General features: G+C 44.2%; 1 protein-coding gene and 1 pseudogene across 4 annotated transcripts in view; both read right to left on the bottom strand.

Annotated features, from left to right (window-relative positions):
* The window catches only part of NIM1K (NIM1 serine/threonine protein kinase), a 94,595-nt gene extending 82,822 nt beyond the window's left edge, over positions 1 to 11,773 (bottom strand). For 2 of the 3 annotated variants that reach the window (XM_011954480.1, XM_011954479.1), the window contains exon 1: positions 11,423 to 11,773. The gene's annotated coding sequence lies outside the window, so the exon portion shown is untranslated. Of the gene's footprint in view, positions 1 to 10,202 lie in introns of all 3 variants that reach the window. The other variant, XM_011954481.1, reaches the window with a different exon arrangement.
* LOC105520664 overlaps positions 1 to 12,105 on the bottom strand; it is a 16,421-nt pseudogene extending 4,316 nt beyond the window's left edge. The window contains exon 1 of the transcript XR_001003170.1: positions 11,423 to 12,105. The product of XR_001003170.1 is annotated as a spermine synthase pseudogene (transcript). The remainder of the gene's footprint in view (positions 1 to 11,422) is intronic.
* Between the last annotated feature and the right edge of the window lie 10,549 nt (positions 12,106 to 22,654).

Genomic DNA, 22,654 nt, shown 5'->3' with positions numbered 1-22,654 from the left:
AAAAAAAAAAAAGGAAAAGAAGTATAAACATGTCAGGGATTGCACTTTTTTTTTTCTTGAGAGTTTTGCTCTTGTTGCCCAGGCTGGAGTACAATGGTGTGACCTTGTCTCACTGCAACTTCTGCCTCCCCGGCTCAAGCAATTCTCCTGCCTCAGCCTCCCGAATAGCTGGGATTGCAGGCGCCTGCCACCATGCCCAGCTAATTTTTGTATTTCTAGTAGAAACAGGGTTTCACCATGTTGGCCAGGCTGGCCTTGAACTCCTGACCTCAAGTGATCTGCCCACCTTGGCCTCCCAAAGTGCTGGGATTACAGGCATGAGCCACTGTGCCCAGCCAAAGGAGGGATTTTTTTATGGAAAGTTGAGACTAGCTCTGGTAATGTCACCATAGTTCAATAAAGAAACACCACAGATCAGTATACTATATGACTATTGTTAAAAGAAAAACCTTAGCCAAATTAAGTTTAACAGAGTTTAGTTGAGCAAACAATTATTCATGAATTGGGCAGCCTCCCAAGCCAGAGTAGGCTCAGAGACTCCAGCATAGCCAAGTGGTGGAAGATTTATGGACAGAAAAACAAAAGTGATGCATAGAAAATGGAAGTGAGGTGCAAAAACAGCCAGATTGGTCACAGTTCAACATTTGCCTTATTTGAACATGGTTTGACTAAGTTGGCCACCTTTCATTGGCCAAAACTCAGTGACTGGCACAAGAGTAGGCTTCAGTCCATTAACAAGTGTATTTAGGTTATAGTTCACAATGTTCAGAGAAACTTTTAGGCCAAACTTAAAATATGTAGGGAGGCAGCTCTAGGCTGAACTTCATTTAACACTACAGATATCCTAAAATGTTAACAGCGGTAGCATAAATTTAATCCTAGAGCAATAAGAATTGCTCTTCTGGGAACTGAGTGGAGCCTAGGAGGGAGGTCTTCTTGTGCAGCTGCTAAGTAGTGAAGGAGTCATGGCGGGGCGATGGGGTTGCAGGGATAGTGGGAGGTGGTTAGGAGCAAAACTAAAGGCTGCCAACAAACATTCCAGCAGAAGCAAAATAGTCATCGAAAGGCTGGAGCTGAAGAGCAACCAGCAATAGACTGTGTCCAGATGATGAGTACTGTGAGGCACCATTGAAAATCTCAGGACATGGAGCCAGCAGCAGGTAAGCTGAGCATGGCAGTGAGGCTTTCTAGGGACTACTACTCTGCCATTTGAACCAGGTATGTTGTAAGGTTATTGAACTGTAAAATAGCTCAAAACTCAGAATAAAACAAGTATTTTTATCCCTTGTCAGTTTTTCCTCCTTCCAACCCATCCAGCACACCCGTTTTCACACTGACTTTTCTTCAGTGCTGCTTAGTAAATGGCAAAAACAAATGGCAATTTACTTAGCTGGATGTGAGGCACTTCAGGGTCTTATCTCAGTTTTCCTCTGCAATCTTACTTCTTAATACTTCACTAAACCAAATTAACCTGAGGCTCCAAGCTGACTGGCTAATTCAGTTTCTCTTGATTACCCAAGCACACTAAGGGACTTTTAGGAGTCCACTGGGGAGGGGCTTGTAGGATTTTTCAATCTTGCATTTTGTATTGGAATAAACAGACCCAGAGGGGTTAAGAGACTTACTAGTTAGTGGTAGGGATGAGACTAGAATCAAATTTCTTTACTTTGTCTCTTTCAGCTATATCAGCTCACCAAGCAGCCTAACAGAAGGAATAAATATCTAAAACAAATATAATCCTAGTACTTTGGGAGGCCAAGGAGAAAGGATCACTTGAGCCCAGGGGTTTGAGGCTACAGTGAGTTATGCCCATGCCACTGCACTCCAGTCTGCATGACAGAGGGAGATCCTGTTTCTGAAAAATAAAAATAAAAAACATTGGGGGGATTTAAAAGTCAAACTAAGAAAAAAAATTAATGACCATAAATGTTTTCCTTTAATCTCAACTCAAAAGAAAATTTGGAAGTTGCAAATATTTTCTCTTGATAGAGGAGGATTTATTACCAAATATCTCAAGGTCACAATCTACTATAGGCTCAAGAGAATAATTTAGAAAAATATCTTTTTTTTTTGAGAGGGAGTCTCGCTCTGTCACCAGGCTGGAGTGCAGTGGCGTGATCTCGGCTCACTGCAACCTCCGCCTCTCGGGTTCAAGTGATTCTCCTGCCTCAGCCTCCTGAGTAGCTGGGACTACAGGTGCGCGCCACCATGCCCAGCTAATTTTTGTATTTTCAGTAGAGATGGGGTTTCACCATGTTGGCCAGGATGGTCTCAATCTCTTGACCTCATCATCCACCCACCTCAGCCTCACCACGCCCGGCCAGAAAAATATCTTTCTTCTCACATGTTAAACTTTTGTGGTAGGTTTTGTAATAGCCAAAAAAACAAAAAAAATGTGGCTTCACAAATATGAACGGCTGTTTTATTTTGTGTCATCAGTTCCAAGAATGCTCTCAGACCCAATCATATCTTATCTTAGCATTGTACCTCATATTACAAAGTGTTCATCATTCAAACAAAGGCAGCATGAAAACTTTGTTGTTAGTCTTCAAAGAAAAGCCCCGGGCATGTCAAGTGTGTACTTTTCCTTTTTTTTTTTTTTTTTTTTTTTGAGACGGAGTCTCGCTCTGTTGCTCAGTCTGGAGTACAGTGGGGCCATCTCGGCTCACTGCAACCTCTGCCGCCCAGGGTCAAGCAATTCTTCTGCCTCAGCCTCTGAAGTAGCTGGAATTACAGGAGCCTGCCACTGTGCCCGGCTAAGTTTTATAGTTTTTAGTAGAGACAGGGTTTCACCATCTTGGCCAGGCTGGTCTTGAACTCCTGATCTCGTGATCCACCTGCCTTGGCCTCCCAAAGTGCTGGGATTACAGGCTTGAGCCACCGTGCCCAGCTACTTTTGCATATTTTAAACTGTGTCCAACCCAGTTACTTCTTTCGCCTTGGTGTTACACCTTCCCCATATATTTCCTCTCCATCCAGACCAGCTGACCTCAACTCTTTGTCAACTCATACTCATTTCTCTCCCTTGTAAACTCAGTGTACCTCCTGCCTGTACCATACAGGCAATCACCACATATAAACTTGACTTGTTGTGTATCTTACGATTGTGTTCTAACTGTCTTATTAATAACTACTACTTAATGAGAGCCTACAATAAATAGCAAGTGCTCAATAAGAAGGGTGAACATAGAATCTGTCATTCAAACCAAGACACCTCTGAGAATGGGTGCTATTAATAATTGCACTAGGACGGCCGGGTGCAGTGGCTCAGGCCTGTATCCTAGCACTTTGGGAGGCCGAGGTGGGCAGATTACCTGATGTCGGGAGTTCAAGACCAGCCTGACCAAGAAACCCCATCTCTACTAAAAATACAAAATTAGCTGTGCATGCATGATGGCACATGCCTGTAATCCCAGCTACTCAGGAGGCTGAGGCAGGAGAAACGCTTGAACCCAGGAGGCAGAGGTTGCAGTGAGCCAAGATTGCATCATTGCACTCCAGCCTGGGCATCAAGAGCAAAACTCCATCTCGAAAAATAATAATAATAATAATCACACTAGGACAACAGGTGTAATCCGAGGTTGCACTGACAAACTGGGACATATGGCCACCCTATCAATAAATGATAGTGTGACAGACATCACTGCAGGCTGGTTCACTTAACATCACTACTAACTCTCTTCTCCTTTCTTTACCTTCTGTTATAGCACTGGCGATCCCAGTTTCCCCTTCCCCCTCAATGATAGGGATAGGTCTGAGACACAGTTTTGGCCAGTAAGATGTTAGTTTGGTGTTTCTGATAATTAGTGCTTTCCTGTTGAAAGGGGATAGTTGCAGCTGGAGCAGCTTCTTTCATTTTCTTCCTATGTGGAACTTACAGAGAAGTAGTAGCCACCTAGAGACCATGAAGTGATAAATATGAGGGCAAAAGGATGGACAGCAGAACAGAAAGGCAGGAATAAACTAGGTCTCTGATGGCAGCTAAAACAAAGCTATTAATTGCTTATCTAGACCTCTTCTTTTGCAAGAAAAATAAACTTCTAGCTAAGCAGGAAGATTTTTTAGTTAATTGCAGCCAAAAGCATTCCTAACTTAGAAGAATAACCATTATTTCATTTCAACTACTTTATACATATATATATATATTAGTAGAGATGGCATTTCATTTATAGATATATACATTTTTCATATATATACACACACACACACACATACATATACATTCACTCTTGTTGTCCAGGCAGGAGTGCAATGGCACAATCTCAGCAACCTCTGCCTCCCAGGTTCAAGTGATTCTCCTGCCTTAGCTTCCCAAATACCTGGGATTACAGGCATGTGCCACCATGCCCGGCTAACTGTGTATCTTTAGTAGAACGGGGTTCTACTCCATGTTGGTCAGGCTGGTCTCGAACTCCTGACCTCAGGTGATCCTCCTGCCTTGTCCTCCCAAAGTGCTGGGATTACAGGTGTAAGCCACCATCCCTGGCCCTTTATACATATTTTTTAAAATCTTTACAACAGCCCTAAAAGGTGCCTGCTATTATCCTCATTTTTCAGATGAAGAAACTAAACTTCAAAAGGGCTTGGCAATTTGTCCAAAGCCATATAGGCAATTAACATCCAAGTTTAATTTCAAGCCCAAGCCTGTCTGATCTCAGAGTCTGTGCTCACTCACAACAGATGAGGCTGCTTCACCTTGTCTCATGAGCAGGAGCTGTGTGTGCCACAGGCAATCTCCCCTGAACAGATGCTGCTAGAAAGTAGGAGGATAAGAAACAGATCATGGTCTGAAATGGTTAAAAGAAAATATGAAGTGGGCTGGAAAGGTTTGACTTTTCAGTAACCATTAGTTAATAAAGTCTGCTCTTTTTTTTTAAGTTCACGTAATCATTGTTGAAAATAAAAGGCAATAAAAATACAGTTTTCACTATAGAAAGAGAGAGAGAGAAAGAAAGAAAGAGAGAGAGAAAAAAAGAAAGGAAGAAAGAGGGAGAGAAAAAGGAAGGAAGGAAGGAAGGAAGGAAGGAAGGAAGGAAGGAAGGAGGGAAGGGGAAGGAAGGAGGAAGGGAGGAAGGAGGTAGGGAGGGAAGGAAGAAAGAAGGGAGGGAGGGAGGGAAGGAAGGAAGGAAGGAAGGAAGGGATCTTATTGGCCGGGTGCGGGTGTAGAGCAAGACTCCACCGTCAGAAAAGAAAAAAAAAAAAAAGGAAAGAAAAGAAATAGATCATGTTTTACCCCTACTTCCTTGCCCTCACCCCTACTCTAAGCAATGTGAGGTTGCTACCCCTCTTACTCTACTATGAAATACTCCTTCAATATCAAGATGAAGTGTTCAGTTCAACAAACACTATTTTTAAGCTCCGTCCTCCGTGTTTAAGTGTACAAGTTACTCCCAGGAACAATGTAGATATAACTAAATCTACAGCCAGTGGGGCAAGGTAGATGCATAAACAAATGATCTAAATATAATGGCCAAAGGCTAAACTAGAGATAGGTGCAGAGAGGGTGGGGCCCAAAAGAGATCATCTGGAAGGAGACGAGGCCTGAAGGAATTTGCAGATGTGATTAAGCAAGTACTGAAAGAGAAATGTAGGTCAGGGAAATGGTAAAATGGGAAAGGGGGTATGGAGTATGGATCATGGAAACTGAGGCAGTATAAAGGGTGCAAAAATCAGTACCTCTGTGTTCCATAGGAGCTCAAGGGCTGGTGCTGTTGATTACATCTGAGAGAGTATTTGGCTACATTTCAAATTTCCAAAAAGTTTAAAAGGCTCTTTAAAAATCTTCATGATTGCTGGGCGCGGTGGCTCACGCCTGTAATCCCAGCACTTTGGGAGGCTGAGACAGGTGGATCACGAGGTCAGGAGATCGAGACCATCCTGACTAACACGGTGAAACCCCGTCTCTACCAAAAATACAAAAATAATTAGCCGGGCGCTGTGGCGGGCGCCTGTAGTCCCAGCTACTCGGGAGGCTGAGGCAGGAGAATGGCGTGAATCCGGGAGGCGGAGCTTGCAGTGAGTGGAGATCGCGCCACTGCACTCCACCCTGGGTGACAGAGCAAGACTACATCTCAAAAAAAAAAAAAAAAAAACTTCATGATTAAAAATGACTAAGGTGTATTTTATTAGCCAAGAATACAACTAATTTGGCCAGGCATGGTGGCTCACACCTGTAATCCCAGCACTTTGGGAGGCCAAGGCAGAAGGATGGCTTGAGGCCAGGAGTTCAAGACCAGCCTGGGCAACATAGAGAGCCCCCCACCCCACAACTCTACAAAAATAATAAACTTAGCTAGACATGACGGTTCATGCCTTGTAGTCCCAGGTACTCTGGAGTCTGAAATGAGAGGATCACTTGTGCCCAGAAGTTCTAGGCTGCAGTGAGCTATGATTGTACCACTGCACTGTAGTCTGGGTGAGTGAGATCCTGTCTCTAAAAAAAATAAATAAATAAAAATAAATAAATAAGTCAATAGATTCTGTCCAAAATTGATAAATCAAGAACCAGTAGCCAGGCATGGTGGGTCACGCTTGTAATCCCAGCACTTTGGAGGCCAAAGTGAGAGGATTGCTTGAGCCCAGGAGTTTGAGACCAGCCTAGGCAACATAGTGAGACCTTGTCTCTACCAAAAAAAAAAAAAAAAAAAAGCTGGGCATGGGCATGGTAGCGTGCACTTACAGTGCCACCTTCTCAAGAGGTTGAGGGGGAAGGATTGCTTGAACTCAGGAATTTAAGGCTGCAGTGAGCCATGATCACACCACTGTACTCTACCCTGGGCAACGGTGTGAGACCCTGTCTCAAGAAAAACAAAAACAAAAACAAAAAAAAACAAACAGCAACGTAAGGTAATTATTCGGACATAGGGAGGTAAGTGATCAAACAGCCAAGAGTTCAAAATGATTGCCTCTGGAGACTGGGACTGTTATTTTAGTTATAAGCTTTTAATATACTCTCATAAAATTAGGTGAATGCATTATGACGATAACAATTTAAATAATTTTTTAAAGTAAAAAGAAAAATTTCTGATGCAATTATGTAATCAAGTGTATCCATATATTATCCCAACTAGATAATTCCAACAAATAGAGATGCAGAAAGCTTCTTGGTGGCCTTAGAATTAGGGAGAAAATGTCTAATGAGCAGCTAGTTTAGGAGACCCAAAAAGAAAGCTGCTTCAGCCCACACCACTTGGACGGGCGGCAGGGAGTCAGAACGAACTAAGATCTGCTGCTAAGGCCTCCCAAGTCACGCGATTTTGCTAAATAGGGTACTTACTGCTTTCTGGAAAACTATCAATGCTCTCTGTGGAAGATGAAGAGTGGAGTTCTTTTTAGTTTCCTATTCTGCAACTTGGTTTTTCTTCTGTGCAACTCTCTTTACACTTGATGTTTTCGCTTTTACTTTCTTTCTATTAATCTGCTTTCTCCTTAGTTTTTTCCCCGTAACAGTTTTTTTTTTTTTTTTGAGACGGGGTCTCGCTCTGTCGCGCAGGTTGGAGTGCAGTGGCCGGTTCTCAGCTCACTGCAACCTCCGCCTCCCGGGTTTACGCCATTCTCCTGCCTCAGCCTCCGAGTAGCTGGGACTACAGGCGCCCGCCACCTCGCCCGGCCAGTTTTTTGTATTTTTTAGTAGAGACGGGGTTTCACCGTGTTAGCCAGGATGGTCTCGATCTCCTGACCTCGTGATCCGCCCGTCTCGGCCTCCCAAAGTGCTGGGATTACAGGCTTGAGCCACCGCGCCCGGCCTCCCTTAACAGTTTTATTTTACTCTTTAATCTTAAATTCTTCCCGCTATCCACACCCTATATTTCTCTAAGTTTTGGCTAATGCTCATATTCATAATGCTCATGTCAGGCAATTTAGATTTTTATCTCGATTTTCCAGGTGGTTAGCTGAAATCACTTTTTTTTTTTTTTTTTTTTTTGATTCAGAGTCTTTCTCTGTCTCCCAGGATAGAATGCAGTGGCATAATCACAGCTCACTGCAGGCTTGAACCTCCCAGGCTCAAGCAATCCTGCTATCTCAGTCTACCCAGTAGCTGGGACTACAGGCATGCGCCACCACACCCAGCTAATTTTTAAAAATTTTTTATAGAGACAGGGTCTCATCATGTTGCCCAGGTTGGTCTCGAACTCCTGGGCTCAAGCAGTCCTTCTGCCTCAACCTCCTGAAGTATTGGGATTACAGGCCTGAGCCACGGCGCTGAGCTATCAGTTGGCTTTTTTTTTTTCTTTTCCTTGAAATGGAGTTTCACTCTTGTTGCCCAAGCTGGAGTGCAATGACATGATCTCGGCTCACCACAACCCCTGCCTCCCGGGTTCAAATGAGTCTCCTGCCTCAGCCTCCCAAGTAGCTGGGATTACAGGCATGTGCCACCATGCAAGGCTAATTCTGTATTTTTTTTAGTAGAGACAGGGTTTCTCCCTGTTGGTCAGGCTGGTCTCGAACTCCCAACCTCAGGTGATCCACTCGCCTTGGCCTCCCAAAGTGCTGGGATTACAGGCATGATCACTTGGCTTTTGAACATCACTTGTCCATCTGTAAAACTGATCCTCAGGATGCTGCATAATAATGGCTAAGCTAACCTTGAAGTTCTTGAGAAAAAGTAATTTAAGAACTATGATGTGGTTAATTCAAGTTGTAGACTATTATCTTCATATGCAATTTGAATATTTTCTTCTTCTCCTGAAAATTAAAACTTCAATTCTAGAGACCTTTTTCTAGAATGACAATAGGAAATGACAAAATACAGAATGAAACAAATTTTATCAACAGTTTGTCCTTTCAACAAGTGAAAGAAAATCAACCAATGAATTAAAGCTCTTTAATCCCTAGAGAAATACAGTGATCAGATTCAAAGAATGAAGTTGGATTTAACGTTATATTTTAATTTTTAAGTTTCTCAAAATGAAACTATATATGTGACTAAAAACATTAACCTACTAAGACAAAAATCTTTGCTTTTCTTTTTTAAAAAATGTATAATAAGTCTGGCATGCACCTGTAGTCCCAGTTCCTCAGGAGTCTGAGGCGGGAAGATCTCGGGAGTTTGAGACATGCCTGGGCAACATGGCAAGACTCAGTCTCTAAAAGAAAAAGAAAATAAAACAAAACTGTAAGTCTGAGGGCTTCAAACTGTCCAATCACATGCTATCAATTAGAATTTGAAGCTCAGAAATTGTGGATGTGTAATGAGTTATGGTTCTTTAAGGAAACCAACATTTGCTGATAAAAGTATTTGAAATGGCACCACTGTTTGCCCCAAATAAAGCCTTCTCAACTAAAAACCTAGGGTTAAACCAAGAATATAAAGGGCTCTATAACCTATCTGTAGTTATTACTGGGGAATTTAGATTTCATATAAACCTGTCTTTATTTTAAATGTAGTTAGAAAAAAAGCACACACCTCAAACCAAATATCCCATCCACATTTTTTCCTAACACAGAAGGAGTCTTCTCTGAAGGTTTTTCCAGGCTTACCATTTAACAGTGGTCCAGCTAAAAATAAACCCATGAGGGTTTCCTAGGCAGATTCAATGGCAAACCAAACACTAGTTCATGGGGAGTTGGATTCAGCTTTTTCCCCACTAGCCTCTCCCAGGACCCCCACCTACATTCTCTCATCTCATAATTAGAAAGCTAATTAGGCTTCCAAATGTAAATGCTAAATGGAGAGGGCGATCTGGGCTCAGGCCAGGATTCCTGGAACATCTAACACCCTGCTCTGTCCTCTGTTCCTGCAGTGAGCTGTGGGAAGAGGGCTGGGCCGCATGACTATTTGGGGCCATTTAACTTGCTGGAGGGCACTGTTTACTCTCATTTGTCTGAGCGGAAAGCTGTGTTGCACAGACTGCAAACTCTGAAAACATAAAATAAAAAAAAACCATGCGTTGGGATTTTAGTACTTTAAGGGAAAAAGTAAGTACATTTTCATAAACTCGGTTATTACCATGGTTACACGATGGTACAAGAGAAGGTCCTCTGGAGAACAGTTCCTGGTTCTAGCTAGACAGCCTTTCAATAGTGCAGGGCGACTTCTTCAGTAACCATGACAACCAGAATTAGAAGTGCCGTTGCAACACTAGCAGAAACCATCTTTTGAAGCGGTTCTGTGAATCACATTGAATACTGATGATGCAAGCTAGTGTGATACATACTTTTCAAACATTAAAACAATCTTATTACCATAAACAAATAATCACCTTAGATTCCAATTTGAAATCACTATTTTGGAATCACTTTTTTTCGTCTGGTTTTGTTTGTTTCCCTTTTGGATTCCCGCGGCCTCAATTGCAAACGCGATTTGTGTACTTTACAAACTTGTCAGAACTGCACGGGTAAGAGCTTAGAATGTGATTCATTCGCTCTTATTTTGAAACGGGATGAGGAATGGGGTGGGGGAGGGTGGGCAGACAGAGAGCCCTCTTGTCTACTCAGGAGGACGAAAACAGGGGAGGGAAGGGGAAAAGAGAGGAGAAAGGGAGAAAGGGAGAGAGGAGAAGAGAAGGGAAGAGGGAGAAGGAGGAGGAAAGGAGGGAGGGAGAAGAAGGAAAAGGAGGGAAGGAAAAAAACGGAAAGGAAAAAAGTGCGGATAGCAGAATCTTCGCTGCCCATGTTAGGGATAAAAGCACCTTTATCTATTGCCTCGACTTCTCTATCTGCCCAGATGTGTCAGGCATGCAGAAGCTAGTTGGATTCGATATTTTAAAGACCCGGTTGCGATCTTTTCCTGGACGTATCAAGAAGTCCTGGAGCTTCTAACATTCCTGGAGGGATATCCAGGAAGAGGAAAAGAGGCTCTTCCTTACTTCATGCGGTCTTCCAAAAGAAGCACCTTTCGCTGGGGAGCGTCGCGGCGTGGAGTGCAATGGGAGGTTTTGTTCTCCTGGGCCACAGGCGTTAGCTATCACTTCCCTCCACCACCAGCACCTGCCGGGGCGGGTGGGGAGGTCACGCAGGTCCTCTGCCCTTGTAACAAACTCTGCAGATTTGGGCTGGTGCCTTAGGGCTCTGGTCCAGCGCACCCGCTGTGTGCACTGCTAGGCGCTAAGATGCCTTCCTTGGCTCACGTGTGGACGGGCACGCAGACACCATACAGGGACATGGGTGCCCACACGCGCGCACATAGACATGGGCGCCGCACATGACATGGGCACACACGAGCGAGCACGCCCTTGCCCTGGCTTTAATGGCCCCTCCTCTCGCGCGTGGATCGGCCTGGGCCGGTGTGGGGGGACGCCCCAGAAAGCGCCTAACCTTCTTCTGACCCCACTTCGCAGACACCCCGCGGCAGGGCTCCCTTTCTCCCTTGGGTCGCGGGGAGGAGAGGCGCCTCCTCCTCAGCCACCTAGGTCTACAGCCTAGCAGAGGAAGGGTGGCGGGGTGGGGGTGCTGGTGGCGAGCCCCCCAGCCCCTCGCTTACCTTCGTGGCGAGGCCAGCTCTTGGGCTTCGCTGCACGGTGCCAGGCCAGGCGCGCGGGGTGGTTGCCGCTGGAGCAAGAGCGGTCTGTGTGGATGTCCCGAGGTGACGGCGCCGCTGTCGCGCCTGAGGCTCCCGGAGCTGTCAGGGACGGCCGACTTGACCCGCAGAGGCCCAGGGCAAACCCCGCCCTCCGGCCTAGGCCGGCTCCGCAGCCGGGACCCAGACGCCCCGCAGCGTTTCCTGAAGGACCAATCCGGAGCAGGGGGCTGGCCTGGGGAAGGGGGGACAGGGGGACCGGTAGGGCACCCGGACGCTGGCCTGGACCTCGTAGGCTGGCTTCTATGGCAGCCAGGAGGGAGGGGCAAGAGGGAGGGGACGCGCGGCGCAGGGACACCCAGTGCAGTCGCTAGGGGAGGGGGGTGGTTGGGCCTGACGCAAACAGGACCCCTTCTAGAGCCTGGATGGGAGCAGCTACATGGCCGAAAGCGGGCTGACACAGCTCCCACCAACATACGCCTGGTGCGGAGCCGTTCCAGCACTTCAGCAAGGGTTTCCTTGTCCTTGGGAGACGGTGACCCAGTAATCCTCTCAACAGAAAGGGGGTTTCCAGCAAACCACTGTGACAGCTCCTCCGGGTGAGTCAGACAGGGTTTAGGTTCTGCAGAAAGAAGTGCTAATGCCATCGTCTGCCTGGATTCCTGGCATACATCAGGCTCTCCTGGTGCCACTTTGTCAGTGGCTCCTTAATCTCCTGCTATGGAGATACTCTCGGTTGTGACCTTCAAATGCCAAAGATTGTTTTTCTAGTTTACAAACTAGAAATACCGTCACTGGATTGAATGTAGAGTTGGAAATGGGATTCGCAAAATACTAAAACATACAGGTTATAGTTACTGAAGTTTAAGCCCTTCGTTTTACAGCGAGAGAGAAAAAAAAGAGTTCAGAGGGGTCAGTTAACTTAGCAAGGGTCACACAGCTGATTAATGGCAGAGCCAGGACTGGACACCCTAAGCCATAGTTTTGTGAGCATTCTTTCTACTTCCTCCTGCTCCCCATCCTGTACTGATTGCCAGAGCAACATTCACAAGAGCAAAAATGTTAAGTAGCAAAATAACCCATGTCTACAATTCTTTTATGGTAGAAATTAGGGAACCCCAAATTTCCTGTTTTGCTATTTGCCAGGCATTGTAATAAACACTTTTACAAAGAGTAACTGACTAAATCCTCATGATAATCTATGGGTTAGGTACTGTTACTGTCATCCTTGTTTGAACTGAAGCCCAGAGAGGTTATAGGATTTGATCAAGATCACACAACTGTTGAATGCTGGCTCTGGGACTCTAACCCAGTTTGTTTGACTCCAGAGTTGGTGTTCTTTATTATTACTCTCTCTGCTGCCTGTTTGTGTGATGATTAAAGGGGTCAGGGGAAGAAATAAAAACCTTGGACAGCTCCATGCACGGACAGTTGAGATTGGAAAGAAAATTGAAAGAACCTAAAACAATTACTTCCTTGGCTTCTGAGAGTGGTCATTTACTTATGTAGAACAAGGGTTCTCTTGAGAAAATTTGTTTTTAAAGAGACATGCCCTCCTTAAAAGACAAGAGGTTTTGTTTTTGTTTTTGTTTTTTTTTAGAGTAGTCTTTAAAACAGTACATGCCATCAGTCTATTTTCTTTCTAAAGCAATAAAATGCAGGGTGAAACTCTACATATTTTTAAAGATATAAAAGACCCCTTGAATTCATTAACATGACAATACACCGAATAAAATTTCATAGAGAAATTGCCTAGAAACCAAGAGTCTCAAACACCCAATCTGACAGAGGCTGTCTGTGACATAGATCCTCACCATCACACCGGAAAGAGCATGCACAAGGCAGAGTTGATGCTAGGTTCTAGTAGCCCAAGGTTACTGAAGACTTTAGGCTAATACCATCACACTGGGAGTTAGGATTTCAACATATGAATTGGGAGATACAAAAATTTAGTCCATAACAGAACCCTTCCCAACAACAGAACCCTTCCCAACTTTTATCTTTCTTTCAGGAATCTCTATTTGATACTATGCGTGTCAGACCTTCTCATTCTATTTCATGTCTTTTCTCATATTCTCTAGATTTTTACATTTTGTGCTACATTCTAGGTAATTTCCTCAGATCTATCTTCTGTTCATGAATTTTCTCTTGCACTGTATCTAATCAACTGTTTAACCTGCACACTGACTTTATGATAATGCAAATATAATTAAATCAAGAGGTAGAAGTTTGAGAGTGCCGATTTCACCATCTTTCACAGCAGGGGGTGAATTTATATTTTGAAATTGAATCACTTACTTACAACAACTAGTATTATCAAAATCCCTTTTTCCTTAACTTTATAGGAAACTTGTAAGAACTAATATTTCTTGTGGTGAAAAACTTTCTTCTGAGGTTTAGCAATTTATTCTGCTTTTCTTCTTATTTCTGTTAAATCCAATAAAAACTAAACTGAAAGAATTAAAACTAGCATAGTGACCCTATTTTTATTTTTATTGATTTATATATATATTTTTTGAGATGGACCCTCACTCTGTCACCCTGGCTGGAGTGCAGTGGCTTGATCTCGGCTCACTGCAACCTCCACCTCCCAGGTTCAAGCTACTCTCCTATCTCAGCCTCCCGAGTAGCTGGGACTACAGATGCATGCCACCATGCCCAACTAATTTCTTTTTGTTTGTTTTTTGTTTTTTGAGATGGAGTCTTGCTCAGTCTCCCAGGCTGGAGTGCAGTGGCGCAATCTCGGCTCACTGCAAGCTCCGTCTTCCAGTTTCACGTCATTCTCCTGATGTAGCTGGGACTCCAGCCTCCAGAGTAGCTGGGACTCCAGGCGCCCACCACCACACCCAGCTAATTTTTTTGTATTTTTAGTAGAGACGGGGTTTCACCGTGTTAGCCAGGATGGTCTTGATATCCTGACCTCGTGATTCACCCGCCTTGGCCTCCCAAAGTGCTGGGATTACAGGTGTGACCCACTGCGCCCTGCCTAATTTTTGTATTTTTAGTAGAGATGGGGTTTCGCCATATTGGTCAGGCTGGTCTCAAACTCCTGACCTCAGGTGATCCACCTGTCTCAGCCTCCCAAAGTGCTGGGCTTACAGGCATGACAACAGGCGTGATAGCTCATGTCTAAGATTCCAAGCTATTGGATCTTCATTTGTGTGTACATATACATGTTTAGATGTGTTTATTTGTATGTACACTTATTGTTATATAATGTATCTACCAAAATTGACCTCTAAGTAAAAGAGCACTCATAAATTAAGTAAATAAGCCTAAGCAATTTTAAAGTTCACATGACTTAAGTATAACTTAACTAAATCAGCTAGCTTTTTTATATATATATACTTTAAGTTCTAGGTTTGTTACATATGTATACATGTGCCATGTTGGTGTGCTGCGCCCATTAACTCATCATTTACATTAGATATATCTCCTAATGCTATACCTCCCCCTTTCCTCCACTCCATGACAGGCCCCAGTATGTAATATTCCCCACCCTGTGTCCAATTGTTCTCATTGTTCAATTCCCACCCATGAGAGAGAACATGCAGTGTTTGGTTTTCTGTCCTTGCGATAGTTTGCTGAGAATGATGGTTTCCAGCTTCATCCATGTCCCTGCAAAGGACATGAACTCATCCTTTTATATGGCTGCATAGTATTCCATGGTGTATATAAGCTAGCTTTAAAATTATTGGTGGAATAAAAACAAAATGCCTTCAGAATTACCAGCATACATTTTGTCTGAAGGTAATGTTTGTCTTTGCTAGATATTTTGAGATGTCAGTGTTTGGTATGGAAGGTTATAAAACTATAAACCCAGCCAAAACAAAATAATCTTGGTTTGTGTGCTTTCTTTTGATGAATGAGAGTAATTTATAAAAGGAAAATATCTTGGGACCCCCAAAAATTACTAGGCTGAAGAGAAGATTTGGGCTGGGAGCTGCTTGGGGAAAGCCTGCCTCATATTCTGTTCAATTTCACTGAGATAAATGCATATCTAATTGCCTCCTTTGGAAAGGCTAATCAGAAACTCAGAAGAATGCAACCAACCGTTCCTTTCACACCTACTTGTGACCTGGAAGCCCCAAGCCCCATCCCCTGCCTTTCTGACCTAACCAATGTTCATTTTACATGTTAATTGATATCTCCTGACTTCCTTGTTAAAAGTGAAAGAATTGGCCGGGCACGATGGTTTACGCCTGTAATCCCAGTACTTTGGGAGGCCGAAGGGGGCAGATCACGAGGCCAAAAGATTGGGACCATCCTGGTCAACATGGTGAAATCCCATCTCTACTAAAAATACAAAAAAATTAGCTGGGCGTGGTGGCGTGCATCTGTAGTCCCAGCTACTCGGGAGGCTGAGATAGGAGAATATCTTGAACCTGAGAGGCGGAGGTTGCAGTGAGCCGAGATGGCACCACTGCCCTCCAGCCTGGCAACAGAGTGAGACTCCATCTCAAAAAAAAAAAGGTGAAAGAATTGAGTACAGTGAATGGAATAAATGTTATAGGTAAACTTTTTGCGTAAATTAAAATCTTAGAGTTATTTCTGACGCTCATTTAATATCTAGGTCATTTCCAATTATGAAAGGGTTGTGGATGGGCGTGGTGGCTCAGGCCTGTAATCCCAACAATTTGGGAGGCCTAGGCGGGTGGATCACGAGGTCAGGAGATCAAAACTGTCCTCATTAACATGGTAAAACCCCGTCTCTACTAAAAACACAAAAAAATTAGCCGGGCGTGGTGGTGGGCGCCTGTAGTCCCAGCTACTCCGGAGGCTGAGACAGGAGAATGGTGTGAACCTGGGAGGCAGAGCTTGCAGTGAGCTGAGCTTGCCCACTGCACTCCAGCCTGGGCAACAGAGCGAGACTGCATCTCAAAAAAAAAAAAAAAAAAAAAAAAAAAGAAAAGGTTGTGGTATGGGGAAATACGTTTCTAAAATTGTGGAATTGCTCTTATATATAAATGCCTGTATCTGATAGTTCAGGATTTCTTGCTTTTTAGGGTCTCACAAAAGTTTTAGCTTACCAAGGATGAGAATTCTCCTTAACACATAATTCTATTTACAAAATGTGCCAGAAAGGGTTATTAGTGAAAAAAAGAATAATTTTGTCTAATTAAGAAGTTATCCAAAAGTTAGTTCAAATTACAGATGTGAAAAGGTTATTTATGAAACAATGTAGTAAGAAATCATTAAGTAGGGAAGAAAACTATGGGAAACGTTTATATAATAAAATGTTCTTTAAAACCTAATAGAGAATTGGAGACATTTGGCTAATTAACATTTTCACAGTTAAAGCTCTTAGTCTTGATTAAAGTAAAGTAAGAAGTATAGAGAAATGCATCAGCAGTTTGACAACTTTTTAAAAAATATAGTTAAGGCTCTAATTTGGTTCTGTGGATAGGTATTTTGTTTCCTATGAATTTCTAGCAAGCCATCATTTGTTCCATTTATCTGAAATTCCTAAGATACCTTTGTCGGGCCCACAGCAATTAATGGAGCACACTAGACTTTCAACATTTAAGAGGGAGTTAAGAGTAGCGGTTTGGGGATAGCACTAGGAGATACCAGCTGTGATGGTTTGGAGAAACAGTGTAAACCAGCAGTATAAACAAGAGCAGAGCATTTATGAGTAGTTGAGAATGGTGAATAGGAGTATGATTAGACAGAAGATAGTAGGGATGGCAAGGTTTTTGGGTCACAGTCCAAGTTGATCTGGTGTCCGGAATGAGACTGGGGCTTAATAAAAAGGACCATCTATACAGGAGCTTAAATGGGCTGTACCCTGTAGCATTCCGAGTACAGGCCTGAATTCTGAGAGGGCAAGTAGTAAAAGTATAGTCCAGTCCTTTTTAAGTTGGTGGCTGAGCTTGGTGAGGTGTGTTTTTAAAAGACTATTAGTCCGTTCTACCTTTCTTGAACATTGAGGACCGTAAGGGGTATGAAGCTTTGACTGAATACCAAGAGCCTGAAAAACTGCTTGAGTGATTTGGCTAGTAAAGGCTGATCCATTATCAGACCGTATAGAGGTGGGAAGGCCAAACCGAGGAATTATGTCTGACAGAAGGGAAGAAATGACCACGGTGGCCTTCTCAGACCCTGTAGGAAAGGCCTTTACCTATCCAGTGAAAGTGTCTACCTAGACCAAGAGGTATTTTATTTTCCTGACTTGAGGCATGTGAGTAAAGCCAATTTGCCCGTCCCGGGCGGGGGCAAATCCCTGAGCCTGATGTGTAGGGAAGGGAGAGGGCCTGACAAATTTCTGAGGAGTAGTAGAACAGCAGATGGAACACTGAGAAGTGATTTCCTTAAGGATAGAATGGAAAGGAAATGAGAGGTTCTAAGAGACAGGCTAACGGCTTGTAACCTAGATGGAAGAGGTTATGAAATGACGACAGAATAGAATGGGCCTGTGAGGCTGGAAGGAGATACTTTCCTTGGTCTAAGAACCATTTGCCTTGTGTGGGAAGAGATTGATAGGTGGAAGTTTCAGTGGGGGAGTAGGTGGGAGTGGCCGACGTGAAGGAGGAAAACTGCTGTGAGGGACAGAAGTTGGAACGCCAGCTGCCTTTTTTAGCTAACTTATCAGCATAAGCATGTCCTGAGCGATGGGATCTGATGCCTTTTGATGACTGCTTTTTTAGCTACCTTAACAGCGTAAGAGTTGTCTTGAGCGATGGTGGGGCGAGGAAAATAGATTTTGAAAGTTATGAGAACTGCAGAGAGTGAGTTGAGCATAGTTTGTGATTTTTAGGGCCTCTGAAAGTATTAAGACAGAGGCAGCCGCTGCACGCAGACATGAAGGCTAGGCTAAAACAGTAAGGTCAAGTTGTTTGGACAGAAAGGCTACAGGACGCAGTTCTGGCTCTTTTGTAAGAATTCTGACCGCACTAACCATGCCTAGGAAGGAAAGGAGTTGTTGTTTTGTAGAAGGGATTGGGGTTTGGGAGATTAGCGGGACACAATCAGCAGGGAGAGCATGTGTGTTTTTATGAGAATTATGCCGAGATAGGTAACAGATGAGGAAGAAATCTGGGCTTGACTGAAGTAATGGGGGCTGTCTGTGAAGCCTTGCAGCAGTACAGCCTAGGTACTTTGCTGAGCCTGATGGGTGTCAGGGTCAGTCCAAGTGAAAGCGAAGAGAGGCTGGGATGAAGGGTGCAAAGGAACAGTAAAGAAAGCATGTTTGCGATCTGGAACAGAATAATGGGTTGTGGAGGGAGGTATTGAGGATGGGTTTGGCACCATAGGGTGGATAGGCAAAACAATTTGGTTAATAAGGCGCAGATCCTGAACTAACTTGTAAGGCTTGACTGGTTTTGGGACAGGTAAATTGGGGGAATTGTAAGCAGAGTTTATAGGCTTTAAAAGGCTATGCTGTAACAGGTGAGGGATAACAGGCTTTAATCCTTTTAAAGTGTGCTGTGGGATGGGATATTGGCGTTGAGCAGGGTAAGGGTGATTAAGTTTTAATGAGATGGTAAGGGGTGCATGATCGGTCGCCAACGAGGGAGTAGAGATATCCTATACTTGTGGGTTAAGGTGGGGAGATACAAGGAGAGGATGCAAAGGAGACTTTGAACTGGGGGAAAAGGCGGCAATGAGGTGTGTCTATAGCCCAGGAATAGTCAGGGAAGCAGATAATTTAGTTAAAATATCTTGGCCTAATAAGGGAACTGGGCAGGTGGGGATAACTAAAAAGGAGTGCATTAAAGAATGTTGTCAAAGTTGGCACCAGAATTGGGGAGTTTTAAGAGGTTTAGAAACCCAGCCATCAATACCCACAATAGTTATGGGGGCAAGGGAAACGGGCCTTTGAAAAGAAGGTAATATGGAGTGGGTAGCCTCCGTATTGATTAAGAAGGGGACGGACTTACCTTCCACTGTGAGAGTTACCTAGAGTGTCTGTGATGGTCCTGTAGGCTTCTGAGGTGCTCGGCAGTGTCAGCCTTCAGCTGCTAAGCCGAGAAGATCTGGGAAGGAGTCAGTCAGAGCCTTGGGCCAGAGTTCCAGGGGCTCTGGAAGTGACTGCCAGGTGAGTTGAACAGTCTGATTTTCAGTGGGGTCCTGCACAGATGGGACATGGCTTAGGAGGAATCCTGGGCTGCAGACATCCTTTGGCCTAGTGGCCAGATTTCCGGCACTTGTAGCAAGCTCCTGGGGGAGGCAGTCCCGGAGGAAAGCCTGGGTGCTGTGGTTCAGGCGTTTGGAGTTCTTGTGTGCTGGAGATGTGGCTGGGGTTTCTCTCACAGTGGAGGCAAGGAATTGCAACTCAGAAATACGTTGCTACTTGGCTGCCTTTATTTTATTATTGTACACTTTGGAGGCAAGGTTAATTAAGTCCTGTTGTGCGGTTTGAGGGCTGGAATTTAATTTTGGGGGTTTTATTTAATTTCGGGAGCAGATTGGGTAATAAAATGTATATTGAGAATAAGACGGCCTTTTGACCTTTTAGGTAAAGCACCTCAGGGTTGCTGCCAAACAAGCCATGAACTGGGCTGGTTTTTTCATACTTGATGAAAAAGAGCCTACACACTAACTGATTTGGGAGAGGTCAGATAAAGAAAAAGGAGCATGTACCCTAACTATGCCTTCAGCTCCAGCCACTTCTCTAAGAGGAAATTGTTGGGCAGGTGGAGAAGAGCTAGTTGCGGAACTAAACTGTAAGCCAGACCTGGTGTGAGGAGGGGAGAGGATAAAAGGATTATCGGGTGGGGGAGTGGAGGCTGAGGAAAAATTGGGACCTAGCTCGGCCTGGTGAGGAGGGGAGAGGTCAGACGGGTCTGTGGAAAAGGAAGATTAGAAAGACTCAGCGACGCCTGTGGTTGGGACTGAGGGGACAGGCGGGAGGGAAAGAAGGAAGATTTGGGACAAGTTGCATTGGGAACAGAGACTAGGGAGGGACTGATGTGTAAAAGAATTCCTGGACATCAGGCACCTCAGACCGTTTGCCCATTTTACGACAATAATTATTTAGATCTTGCAGGATGGAAAATCGAGAAAGTGCAGTTTTCTGGCTATTTGGAACTACTGTCGAGTTTGTATTGGGGTCAAGCGGCATTGTAGAAGAAAATAAGGCTTTTAGATTTTAGGTCAGGTGTGAGAACACAGGCTAAGGGAGAAGAGGGAGGAATGGAGGGTGGAAAGTTGCCTATAATGAAGGAGGCAAGTCCAGAGAAAAGAGAGAGTAGAGACACGGAGACAAGGGGTTGGGGGGTTCTTGCCCTCCAGAAAAGCGGGAAAGGGGTCGAGACGTGGAGATAAGGGGTCGAGGCATGGAGATAAGGGTTCAGGGGGTTCTTGCCCCCCAGAAAAGCGGAGAAGGGGTTGGGGGTTCTTGCCCTGCACCAGAAAAGCAGAGAAGGGGTAGAGACAGGGAGAGAAGGGGTTGGGGGTGCTTGTCCCCACCCAGAAAAGCAGTACTTGCCACTAAGGGTGAAGGACCAAGGCAGGCTTCCCTGCGTGGGAAGACACCTCTGAAACGTGAGTGAATAATCAGGTGGGCATCCTCGCATGATTAAACACCAAGGGAAGACTGTCTTCCTGAGTCTAGTCCATGGACAAAATACATCTCCTTTATCTCTACCAGAAAAGGAAAGGAACTGAAATTAAGAGAAGGGAAAGATTGAAGTGTGGCATCAAGACTGAAAGGAGAAAGAGGTTGAGGGATAGTGAGAGAGGTTGGAGAAGACAGTAAAAAGAGGCCGCTTACCGGATTTAAGATTGGTGAGATGTTCCTTGGGCTGGTTGGTCTGAGGACCAGACGTCCTAGGTGGATCTTTCTCACGGAGCAAAGAGCAGGAGGACAGAGGATTGATTTCCCAAGTGAGGTCCCCCGATCCGAGTCAAGGCACCAAAATGTCATGTGTGTCCGTGTGAAAAGACCACCAAACAGGCTTTGTGTGAGCAATAAAGCTTTTTAATCACCTCAGTGCAGGCGGACTGAGTCCGAAAAGAGTCAGCGAAGGGAGATAGGGGTGGGGCCGTTTTATAGGATTTGGGTAGGTAAAGGAAAATTACAGTCAAAGGGGGGTTCTCTGGCAGGCAGGAGTGGGGGTCACAAGGTGCTCAGTGGGGGAGCTTTTTGAGCCAGGATGAGCCAGGAAAAGGAATTTCACAAGGTAATGTCATCACTTAAGGCAAGGACCGGCCGTTTTCACTTCTTTTGTGGTGGAATGTCATCAGTTAAGGCAGGGGCAGGGCATTTTCACTTATTTTGTGATTCTTCAGTTACTTCAGGCCATCTGGGCGATATATGTGCAAGTCACAGGGGATGCAATGGCTTGGCTTGGGCTCAGAGGACTGATATTAAGTATACTCAGTATGTGTGGGATTTCTAAAATTCTAATGTCTAAGTATATGCTATCAATTATAATTATGGTTATTATGTTAAGTTATTGTAAACCACAGAAGTAACCAAATTTCCTTGCATAAATCTACTAACCCAAGTAGAACAAAAAAATTAATTAAATACTAAGGAAATACTTTGTCAGATTTTCATGTTAAACCAGCTGATACTAAAATTGTTTAAATATACAATTTAGGCTGGGTGCAGTGGCTCATACCTGTAATCCCAGCACTTTGCGAGGCTGAGGCAGGTGGATCACAAGGTCAGCAGTTCGAGACCAGCCTGACCAATGTGGTGAAAGCCCGTCTGTACTAAAAATACAAAAATTAGCTGGGCATGGTGGTGCGGGCTTGTAATCCCAGCTATTTGGGAGCCTGAGGCAGGAGAATTGCTTGAACTCAGGAGGCGGAGGTTGCAGTGAGCTGAGATCACACCACTGCACTCCAGCCTGGGCAACAGAGCAAGACTCTGTCTTGAAAACAAACAAACAAACAAACAGTTTAAATAAACTCCATGGTCTAAGTCAAATCACCCATGATCAGTTATCAGTGCTATGCACCCAATTTGGAAAAACTACTAGTATTCAAGAGGATATAAGTCTAATGTTAATTAAGCATGGATTCATGGAGAACCAGGATGGACACCTTGTTGTTCCTGAGTCCTTAATGCTTTTATTATTAATAGTTCTGCATTGTATGACTCATCATGGAAAAGATAAAATGATCCAAATTGAATACATTGGTGTTGTGACTTATAAGTTACTAAAATAGTTTATAAGTTACTAAAAAATGTGTGATCCCATATTCATGGAAAAAACAAAGCTTCAGTTATATTTAGTCACCTGA

This window comes from Colobus angolensis, unplaced genomic scaffold, assembly GCF_000951035.1.
Source record: "Colobus angolensis palliatus isolate OR3802 unplaced genomic scaffold, Cang.pa_1.0 Scaffold383, whole genome shotgun sequence".
NCBI classification, from domain to species: domain Eukaryota; kingdom Metazoa; phylum Chordata; class Mammalia; order Primates; family Cercopithecidae; genus Colobus; species Colobus angolensis.
This window is presented reverse-complemented; position numbering and strand designations above follow the sequence as displayed.